Here is a 9,816-nt window from a genome sequence, read left to right on the forward strand (position 1 = left end):
TTGGGGTGTACGTGACCTTTCCTCACAAAGTCCGGCTTGTCTGAGAGTCTCTGAGGGGACTGGCTGTGACTCCGGGGTCAGACGGGGGCAGCAATCCAGGAGTTCACACTGGGTGAAATCTGCTCACAGAGCACCACCGGTTGGGGGGATCTGCCCTGTTTCCTGACACCTTCTCTGAGCCCGGCACTCCCAGTGGAGCCGCTCCAGAGAGCGGGACGAACTGAGCCCTGCAAAATCAACCTAGAAGGACATTTCTCCCCTCCAGGGCGTTCCCGCCCGCCTGGACAGCTGGGTGAGCCACGGCCTCTCCTTCCCACAGCCCTCCTTCCCCTGGGGAGCTCAGCCAGCCGGTGCCTTTCCCCGGCAATGGGCCTTGCCTTCCGGGAGGGGGTCCAGACAGGACTCCTGGGTTCCATTCCCTGGCCCTGCAAGGGGAGAGGGGTCCAATGGTTAGAGCAGGGGGCTTGGGAGCCAGGACTCCTGGGCTCTATCCCTGCCTTTCAGAAGGGAGTGGGGTCTGGTGGGTTACAGGGTGTGGTACTGGGAGTCAGGACTCCCGGGTTCTCTTCCTGCCAGCATCACTCGTGCACAGATAGGGGCGGGAGGCGCCCGGTAGGGGGCGGTCAGGGGACAAGGAGCAAGGGGGGTGCTTTCCCCAGAACTCGCTTTATTCAGCCAATGCACAAAAGGAACCCGCAATCCCCCCAAAGAGAACCACCAGCCGGAGGCTGCTGAAGGGAGGTGCACTGCAGCCCGGCACGCAGCAGAAGGGGAGGATGCCAGGCCGGGGCTCAGGGCTCCCTGATGCCTCCACCGGCCCTGGGAGCTGCGTAGCACTTGGCCTGGCTCAGGATCTCCGGCACGCCCTGGGCGTATTTCTTCACCAACGCTCTCTTCACGCAGGCGCCAGGGGAGCCACATCCACCCGCAATCATCCTCAGTTTGATGTGACCTGGACAGGGGGAGAGACGTGATCGGGGGTTCCCAATTCCCCCCACCCCCGCGACCCTCATGAGGTCTCTCACACACTCCCCTCCCAGCAGGACTGCACCCGGCTCTGCAGGCAGACTGGGGTCTAGTGCTCAGAGCAGGGAGCCTGGAACAACATGAGAACAGAAGAGGAATGGCCCTCCTGGGTCACCCCAAAGGTCCATCTAGCCCAGTATCCTCTGGCCAATGCCAGGTGCCCCAGAGGGAATGAACAGAACAGGGAATCATCCAGTGATCCATACCCTGTCGCCCATTCCCAGCTTCTGGCAAACAGAGGCTAGGGCCACCTTCCCTGCCCATCCTGGCTAATAGCCGCAGATGGACCTGTCCTCCAACAACTTCTCTAGTTCCTGTTTGAACCCTGTTATAGTCTGCGCCTTCACAACTTTCCCCGGCAATAAGTTCCACAGGTTTCTAGTGCATTGTGTGAAGCAGTACTTCCTTTGGTTTATTTTATACCTGCTGCCTGTGGTGACCCCTCGTTCTTATTTTAGGAGGAGTAAATAACACTTCCTTATTTCCTTCCTCCACACCCTTCAACCTTCTTTAGACCTCGATCATATCCCCCCTTAGCCGTCTCTTTTCCAGGCTCAATAGTACCACTCTTATTAATCTCTCCTCATATGGCAGCCAATCCATCCCCCTCATCATTTTGGTTGGCATTTTCTGAAGCCTTTCCAATTCCAATAGATCTTTTTTGAGACAGGGCGACCACATCCGTCCGCAGTGTTCAAGCTGTGGGCGTCCCATGGATTTATATTGAGGCAACACGATCTTTGGGGTTAGATCTCTGTCCTATTCTCTGTCCCTTTATGAATGACTCCCAGCATTCTGTTTGCTTTTTTGACGGCCACTGCACATGGAGTGGATGATTTCAGAGAACTCTCCACAGTGACTCCAAGATCTTTCTTGAGTGGTAAATTTGACCCATTATTGTGTATGTCTACTTGGGATTACGTTTGCCCATGTGCATTACTTTGCATTTATCAACACTGAATTTCCTCTGCCATTTTGTTGCCCAGTCACCCAGTTCTGAGAGACCCTTTAGTACCTCTTCACAGTCTGCTTTGGACTTCACTATCTTGAGTAGCTTTGTATCTTCTGCAAATTTTGCCACCTCACTATTTACCCCTTTTTCCAGAACATTTCGGAATATGGTGAAAAGCACTGGGCCCAGTGCAGATCCCTGAGGGACTCCCACTATTTACCTCTCTCCATTCTGAAAACTGACCATTTCTTTCTACCCTTTTTTCCCTATCTTTTAACCAGTTACTGAGCCATGAGAGGATTTTATCCCATGACAGCTCACTTTGCTTAAGAGCCTTTGGTGAGGGACGCTTTCTGAAAATCTAAGTACACTATATCCATGGGATCCCCCTTGTCCACACTCTTGTTGACCCCCTCAGAGAATTCTCGTACACTGGTGAGGCGTGATTTCCCTTTACCGAAACCATGTTGATCCTTCCACAACAAATTATGTTCATCTATGTGGCTGACAGTTCTCTTCTTTCCTCTAGTTTCAATGACTTTGCCCTGTACTGAAGTCAAACTTATTGGCCTGTAGTTGCCGGGATCACCTCTGGAGCCCTTTTTCGAAACAGGTGTGTCATTAGCCATCCTCCAGCCAGTTGAGACAGAAGCTGATTTAAATGGTAGGTTACAAACCACAGTTAGTAGTTCTGTAATTTGACGTTTGAGTTCCTTCCGAACTCTTGGGTGAAACCCATCTGGTCCTGGTGACTTATTACTGTTTAATTTATCAATTTCTTGCAAAAACTCCTGTAATGACTCCTCAATCTGGGACAGTTCCTCAGATTTGTCACCAAAGCAGAATGGCTCCGGTTTGGGAATCTCCCTCCCAGCCTCAGCCGTGAAGACTGATGCAGAGAATTCATTTACTTTCTCCGCAGTGGCCTTATCCTCCTTGGGTGCTCCTTTGGCATCTCGGCAAGTAGGACTCCTGGGTTCTCTCTGCAACTCTGCCAGGGGACTGGAGTCTAGTGGGTCAGAGCAAGGGGGGCTGGGACTGAGCCAGGACACCTGGGCTCCACCTCGTACTCTGTGTTCAGACCCCGCCCGCATCTGGAGGACTTACCCAGTCTTAATTTCCCAGATTCCACAACACAATGGTCCTCGGCGCCGGTGCAGGCCAAGACATCCTTCTCGTTCCAGTTATATGGCCCCACTCTGAGGAATGACTGGCACTGCTGGCCGTTGGGGACGGAGCTCACAGTTGGCACTGAGAACAGTCAGACACACACAGTCAGCCAAGGGTGGGGAGTCACCACACATTGGGCTCAATCCCAGCTCGGGGAAGGGAGTGGGGTCTAGTGGTTAGGAATGGGGGCTTTGGGCTGGGAGCCAGGACTCCTGGGTTCTCTCCAGGCAGGTATGGCCGGAGCAGGGCTCTAGGTTTGCAGCAGACACACACCTGGGATGGCCCCGGCGTTGCAGCCGTCGGTGTCACAGCAGGCGATGTTCGCCCGCACGGTGACATTGTGTGGGTAGGTCAGCGAGAAGGGGCCGGGCTCACAGTTCTTGGGCTCCAGGCACGATTTACCCGTGTAGGAGAAGGAGGATCCCTCTGTGGAAGGGAAACAGAGCATCACCTCTCAGCTCCCCAGTGGACCCCCAGCTTCTTCATCCTCCCATTTTGTTCCATCCACCCCACCCCCAACTAATCTCATCTCCCCTCCGACCGCCGATAAAATCCTCTCTCCTTCTGATCCAGGCCCCACAGTCACCCACTGCAATTCCCATCTCATCCCATCCCCCGTCTATGACATTATCATTCCAGACGGAGCAGTCCCTGCTCCTGGAGAGGAGCGGAGACTATTGGTTAGAGTAGGGGCAGGGGCTGGGAGCCAGGATTCCTGGGTTCGACCCCTGGCTTCAGGAGGACAATGGTGTCTACACTTAGTAGGAATCTTCTTTCACTCACCCAGCCTCATCTCTGCCACGACAGTGACGCAGGTCGCTTCCGAGAGGGCGCAGGGCTGCAGGGGGCCGGAGCACAATTGCTCTCTGGACGCACACACCTCGCATTGCAGAGCGCTCCCTGGAGGTTGGAAAAATCCCTTCTCAGTACAAACCCCAGCTCCCCACTCCTCCCCAGGCAGTGCCTGTGGACGAAATACCACCAGCAACCAAGAGGTGGCGCTGTGGGAGTTGTTACCACCAATGCCTCCTCACTGAACGTGTGGGCAGGCAGATCTTGGAGAAATGCCACCTGCTTTTTCAGCAGTTCTACCCAGTTCCATTTAACGCTCCGGATGGGGAAAGGCATCTTGCTAGCTGGTCATTTGTATCTTACTCAAAACCACAGACAAGTCTGTTTGCTGCCTGAGTGTCTGTGGCTAGAATACATTTTCACCTGCTGACGTGGCTATCTGGGGTGCAGCTTGTGCCTGCGAACAAACCCCACACGTCTGTGTAGACAGAAAAACAAGAATTCGGCTGTTCTGAAGAGGGGTTTCTGCCTGGCTTTGTGGTGAACCTTTCTCACACACACACACACCCCGCCGTCACTCTCTGCTCCAGGCCTCTGCCTCTCAGAGTTACATCAGCTCAGCCACACTCGACTTCAGCCCACTTTTCATCGCTGATCCTGCCAATTCTCTTCTTCAGAATACAATTCACGCTTGTTAAGCCTTTGGATTGATGGCTGTTCGTCTCCAGCCAGCGATCCCAGGAGCATGAACTCTTTCCTCTCCAGAGCATGGGGGCCTTTAAATTCATTACGTGAGCATAAGGTAGTTTTAAGAAAGAAAGAAAGGAAGATTTTCCCACTTTGGTTTTTTTAGAGCTTTCATGTGGAAACATCAATTAAACCTCAGAACACCTTCCCCGCCCCTTCTATGCCCCTAGATGGTTGCAAAGTTATATTATCCCTATCAAAGAAATATGGAAACTGAGGTAGAAAAAAGATGTGTTCAATTCAGGGTTAAAACCAAGAAGACAGCTGAGAAGTCCTCACTCCTGACTCCCAGCCCACTCTAACCCACGAGATCCCACTCCTCTTTCAGAGCCACGGACAGAGCCCGGGAGTCCTGATTTGTAGCCATCTCTGCTCAAACTCACTACACCCCAGCCCGCTTCGACAGCTGGGGAATGAGCCCAGAAGTCCTGGCTCCCAGCCCCCCCCCTTTGCACCCCCATTCCCCTTTCAAACCCAGGGAATGAAGCCAGGAGTCCTGGCAGGAATCTCAGCACTGACAGGCAGGGGAACATTTCTAGGCAGGACGACATGTGAACGGGGGTGCTGCTCCTCATCGGGATGACCCCAAGCTCGGGCGAGAGATGGAGGAGGAACGAGAAGAAGGAAGGACAGACGGACTCAGACCCGCTGGCCAGGCCCTAGCGTGGGCTGTGGGCATCCCAGGCTCCAATCCCTGCTCTCCCCGAGTCAGCCGGGGGACGTGGCACCGGGTTTTCCTCTTGCTGGTTTTACCCACAAATTCCATCCTGACCCCAGAATCCGCCATCCACAGCGGCACGTTCCCCAAGTGAATTCCCGACCCCACCACCCGGCTCCCTGTGCCCGGGGACGGACGGGACTCACCTGTGGCCAGGAGAGCGGACAGCAGGCAGAGGGGCAGAGCCACCCACATGGTGCCTGGATGTTAGCTGCAGTGAGCAGAACAGCAAGGAAGCATCTGGCTGTGGTTTTATCCGGCAGGTTGGCAAATACCTGCCCCCTGGGGGATCGGCTGGGGCTGCCCCATGACATCCTGGTGGACCCGGAGATGGGAGATTTCACAACCCTGCATGTGACTTTGGCTGATCAGGTGATGCAATGTGTCTTGAGGCCAATTCCCTTGTGCGTTAGTGGAGATCAGTGGTTCTCAGCCAGGGGTCCGTGTACTCCAGGGTACACACAGGTCTTCAGGGGGTACATCAGCTTATCTTGATGTTTGCCTCGTTTTACAACAGGCCAGATATAAAGCACTAGTGAAGTCAGTACGAGCTAAAATTTCCTGACACAATGACTTGTTTGTGCAGCTCTGTGTACTATCCACTGAACTGTAAGAACAATATTTATATCCCAGTGGAGTTATCTTATCATTACCCGGGGAAACTGAGAAAGGAAGCTATTTGTCAGTCACAATGTGGCCGTAACACTTAGGTAATAACATAAGAAAGGACGTGTCATAAATATAAAGGGAAGGGGAACCACTTTTCTGTCCCCGGTGCTATAAAATCCCCCATGGCCAGTGGCAAAACACTTTCACCTGTTGTCATAAATAGAAAGGGAAGGGTAAACTCCTTTATAATCCCTCCTCTCCAGAGGAAAAATCCTCTCACCTGTAAAGGGTTAAGAAGCTAAAGGTAACCTCGCTGGCACCTGACCAAAATGACCAATGAGGAGATAAGATGCTTTCAAAAGCTGGGAGGAGGGAGAAAAACAAAGGGTCTGTGTCTGTCTGTGTGATGCTTTTGCCGGGGACAGAACAGGAATGGACTCTTAGAATTTAGTGAGTAATCTAGCTAGTTATGTGTTTGATTATGATTTCTTTAAATGGCTGAGAAAATAGCTGTGCTGAACAGAATGGATATTCCTGTCTGTGTGTCTTTTTGTAACTTAAGGTTTTGCCTAGAGGGATTCTCTCTGTTTTGAATCTAATTCCCCTGTAAGGTATTTGCCATCCTGATTTTACAGAGGTGATTCTTTTCTACTTCTATTAAAAGTCTTCTTTTTAAGGATACTCAATGCTTTTTCATTGTTCTAAGATGCAAGGGTTTGGGTCTGTGGTCACCTATGCAAATTGGTGAGGATTTTTACCAAACCTTCCCCAGGAAGTCGCGTGCAAGGGTTGGGAGGTTTGGGAGGGAAAGACGTGTCCAAACTACGTTTCCCAGTAAACCCAGTTAAAGTTTGGTTGTAGCAGTAGAAATCTAGGGGCAAAGGACGAAATTAATTTGTACCTTGGGGAAGTTTTAACCTAAGCTGATGAAAGTAAGCTTAGGAGGTTTTCATGCAGGTCCCCACATCGGTACCCTAGAGTTCAGAGTGGGGAAGGAACCTTGACAGGTGTGTAGGGGAACGGATGGACAGGCGTGAAGGCAGATGGATGGATGGACAGACAGCCTCGTAGGGGAATGGATGGATGGGTGTGTGGGGGGAAGGGTGGACGTGTAGGAGGATGGACGGACGGAAGGATGGGTGTTGTCAGGGAGTCCCCGGGCGATGCTCTGGACCTGCTCCCTACGAAGCCAGGCAGGACTCTGGGGAAGTCTCCTCTCTGGGAGCAGCCTGTCTGCAGGACACACAGCTCGCCCGGCTTCCACCTTCCTGGGTCTGACCTCGGAGCATTCAGCCTCCTCTGCCATTCCATGCGCTTCTCACAGTGAGTCTGCCCAGGCGGGGTCCTGGGGAAGCCAGAGGGTCCTGTCCCCCAACTCCACAGTCAGACGGGACTCTCAGCCAGCCAGTAAAACAGAGGTTTATTAGACAACAGGAACATGGTCTAAAACAGAGCTTGTGGGTGCAGAGAACAGGACCCCTCAGCCGGGTCCATTTTGGGGGGCAGTGAGCCAGACAACCCCATCTGCACTTCACTCCACTCCCCAGCCAGCCCCAAACTGAAACTCCCTCCAGCCCCACCTCCTCTGGGCTTTCCCCTTTCCCGGGCCAAGAGGTCACCTGATTCCTTTGTTCTCCAACCCTTTAGCTCTCACCTTGCAGGGGGGAAGGGCCCAGGCCATCAGTGGCCAGGAAACAGGGTGTCGGCCATTCTCTGTGTCCAGACCCCTGCACACACCTGCCCTCTCGGGCTCTGCAAGGATCATACATCCTTATCCCACCTAGATACTTAAGAACTGCCTAGGGGAAACTGAGGCACCCCCACACTATTCAGAGGAAACATTAAGAACGCTTCCACTTCCTCACAGGTGTGTCGGGGATGGATGGAGGGGCGGCCCTGCACAGCCTTGCAAAGCACAGAGGGAAACTGAGGCACTCCATGGCATCGTAGAAATAGGAGCTCAATTCCCACTTTGTCGCATCCCTCTGTGCCCCAAACTGCTGCAGACACCAGCCGGTGCACCCTGCCCCTGCCAGCACCGATCCCAGGCACTGGCTTTAACAGGGGGAGTGAGATCAACCCAGCCAAGGCCACCTCCACGAACCCGAGGCCTTCGGGGACCGGACGAGAAAAGGGGGACGCTGGCACCAGAAATTAAAATGGAAATCCTGCTTTATTTCCCTCCTCACCAGATCCTGTTACCAGTGTAGGAGAAATTCTGTGAGTAACTGTCGTGCTCAGCCCCAGCCCTGCCCCGCTGGTCACAGCACCTGCCTCGGTGTCTAGGAGGCAAACGCACTGGTCAAGGGTGGGTGGCGCTGACTTTCCACCATCGTTCTCCGCACCGACCGTTTGCTGGCTGTGGGCGGGACACGCGCGCCAAGGGCTTAGCACACCTGGGCTCCAGGTCCCCCTCTGCCAGCCGCCCTGTGTGACCTGGGACACACCACTTAGGCCCAGAGCTTCAAAGAGTTAGGTCCTGCTGAGGATCTGTGCCTCACTTTCCCCCATCTGTTCAATGCGGGTGACTGCCCTGCCCCATCCCACAAGGTGGCTGTGAGGATAATACATTAAAGATGACGCAGGGTTCAGATACCATGATGATGCGTGCCAGACAAGTATTTAGCGAGACATGCTGGGGAGGGTGGTTAACAAGCTCCTTAGGGATGTGGTGGATGCAGCATCCATCGGCATCCCCCAGGCCAGGCTGGCTGCCCTCCTGGAAGATGCTTTCATCAAATACACGTGATCGGGCACAATGTAGGGAGGACTTCTCCAGCCTGGGCTGTGCGGCAGGTCAGAGTAGATGCTGGGAATGGGCCCTTCTGGCTTGGGACGCCAGGAAAAGGGGCGAGGTGGCTCCCAGGAATCACCAGCCCTCGGGCACTGGTTTCATCTGTAAATAATTTTTGTGACTGTTTTGCTTCTAACCAGAAGCGAAGGAAAATGCAGGCTATTCCTTCTCCTGTGTATCCTCCGCCACGCCCAGGAATATCTCCCTCTTCTTCGGGAACGGGGTCTTTGTGAAGATTCAATCCCGGACCTGCTGTACGAACAGCTGCAATACCCGGTTCTCTCCTGTCTGTACGTCTCTGCATCCCTCCCTGCTTCTTCCCAGTGGCCCAGGCTCCGACTGAGTGTCAAACTGGTTTGGAAAAGGTTCTTTTCTGGAGAAGGGTGGGGTCCCGTGTAGCACCTGGTGCCATAGGAGGGACCCTGATCTCAGGGGAGGGAGGCGTGCAGTGCCTGGCACAATGGGGGCCCCCAGTAGCAGGCTGGGGGGGATCTATGCAGTGCCCAGTGCAATCAGGGCCCCTGCTCTGGGGAGTCTGTGCAGCTCTTGGCACAAGGAGGTCCCTGATCTCAGTTATTGCAGTGCTAGAAATAAGTGGTAACAAAGTAGAGAAGGCACCTGTCCTCAGCCCTGCCCGTCAACCCCCACCGACCCTCTCTTTGGGGGTCTTGCAGGGCCGATCATCAACACCGTCTAGACGGGAGGCCGGTGCCCGATCTGCATTGCCCCTGGTCGGAGCAGTTCTTCCAGCACGGAGACCCTGCAGTGCGAGGGCCGTGCCAGCCAGTGCATTTCCATCAGCGGGCAGATCTGGGAAGGTGAGCGCCTGTCCCGGATTCTTTCCAGCCCTGGCTCTCAGGGCCCATAGGCACTAGGACAAAGGGAGACCCGGGCCGGGATTTCCAGTGGGCCAGGCCCCCGCAGCCTCCCGGCAGTTCCCGCTTTACCTGGCTATGCCCTTGGCCCAGCTCTAGGCAAAGCTCAGCCCCAGGCTCCCTATGGGGCCAG

General features: G+C 54.1%; 1 pseudogene; it reads right to left on the reverse strand.

Annotated features, from left to right (window-relative positions):
* Positions 1-791: 791 nt before the first annotated feature.
* LOC140902739 (phospholipase A2 inhibitor and Ly6/PLAUR domain-containing protein-like) lies at positions 792-5,645 on the reverse strand (annotated as a pseudogene).
* Between the last annotated feature and the right edge of the window lie 4,171 nt (positions 5,646-9,816).

The sequence above is a fragment of the Lepidochelys kempii genome, chromosome 24 (genome assembly GCF_965140265.1).
Source record: "Lepidochelys kempii isolate rLepKem1 chromosome 24, rLepKem1.hap2, whole genome shotgun sequence".
NCBI lineage: Eukaryota > Metazoa > Chordata > Testudines > Cheloniidae > Lepidochelys > Lepidochelys kempii.